At 44.7% G+C, this 1,151-nt stretch overlaps 1 protein-coding gene across 1 annotated transcript in view; it reads left to right on the plus strand.

The window, feature by feature from the left end:
* Positions 1-222: 222 nt before the first annotated feature.
* The window catches only part of med17 (mediator complex subunit 17), a 9,873-nt gene continuing 8,944 nt past the window's right edge, over positions 223-1,151 (plus strand). Inside the window, exon 1 of the mRNA XM_063191996.1 lies at positions 223-323. The gene's annotated coding sequence lies outside the window, so the exon portion shown is untranslated. The remainder of the gene's footprint in view (positions 324-1,151) is intronic.

The raw sequence follows: 1,151 nt of genomic DNA on the forward strand, positions 1-1,151 counted from the left end.
GAACTTTGGACAACGTCACATCCTGCTTCATTTGCGCAGCTCTCAAATCTGCAGCAAACTATCTTCTTAGACGGCCCTGATAGTGCATAACTTTATCGTCAGAATGTAAAAAAATCACACTCCTATACACTGGTGACTGTGATCTTCATAAAACACAGATTGCAAAGTACAGCTTTGAACCAGAATACAAAGAAACAGTTTTGAAAACGCCGTAGCACACTTCACGTTTCCGGTTTTGATGTCACTTCCTCCGATATTTCCCCATTCAGCGAGTGTTTTCATCAAATCCCAAGCTAGCCGCTGTTTTCCTTCAGTGAAGAAAGGTAAATTCCCACTGTTTAGACATTTAATAAGTTGTTTTCATTACACCCATGTCCTTTTTTATTAGTTGGGAAGGTTGGCTCTATTGGAAAGCTAGTTTGGTGGTGCTTAATTTTATGGCATGCCCGCTGGCCCGATTGGCTCTCATTATATTGTTCGGGAAGATTGTGTACATACCCTGAGATATCTTGATTTTGTGAGTAATGAGTATGATGCTTGTTTGTGCAGTGTATGCATGAAAGGTGTGAACTTCACCGACTAGCAGTTCCAAAAGCAGCTGGGCTTCTCTCCGAATGTATGTTTGGCAAGAGTGCTGTGTGTGTGTGTGTGTGTGTGTGTGTGTGTGTGTGTGTGTGTGTGTGTGTGTGTGTGTGTGTGTGTGTGTGTGTCAGTGTCAGTGTCAGTGTCAGGAGTAATCCTATAAGTTGTCGGTGTGACCTATATTCGTGTCTACTGAAATGTGTGTGACAAAGACAATTTTGTGACAGACAGAACATACCATTGCACACACGCGCGCGTGCATGAGAAGATGACAGCTGTTGGAAGTGCGTGCGTGCGTGCGTGTGTGTGTACGTCTGTTAATGTGCATCAAGAGTTCACCAATGCCATGGTCTTGTTCTTAACACCAAAGGGCCGCAGGTATAGTCTCTACACCCCATACCAGTTCGAACTCCATACCACCACCCTGACCTCTTGATATCTCCATACTAGAGGGTTGCAGCTTCGAATTCCACTTTTGTCTCGCTACACCCCCATACCAGTCCAAACTTCCCCATACCTCTTTACACCCCACAACAGTTTGAATCCAACCCTTGCTCGTCTCTACACCC

This window comes from Engraulis encrasicolus, chromosome 24, assembly GCF_034702125.1.
Source record: "Engraulis encrasicolus isolate BLACKSEA-1 chromosome 24, IST_EnEncr_1.0, whole genome shotgun sequence".
In the NCBI taxonomy this organism is placed as follows: Eukaryota; Metazoa; Chordata; class Actinopteri; order Clupeiformes; family Engraulidae; genus Engraulis; species Engraulis encrasicolus.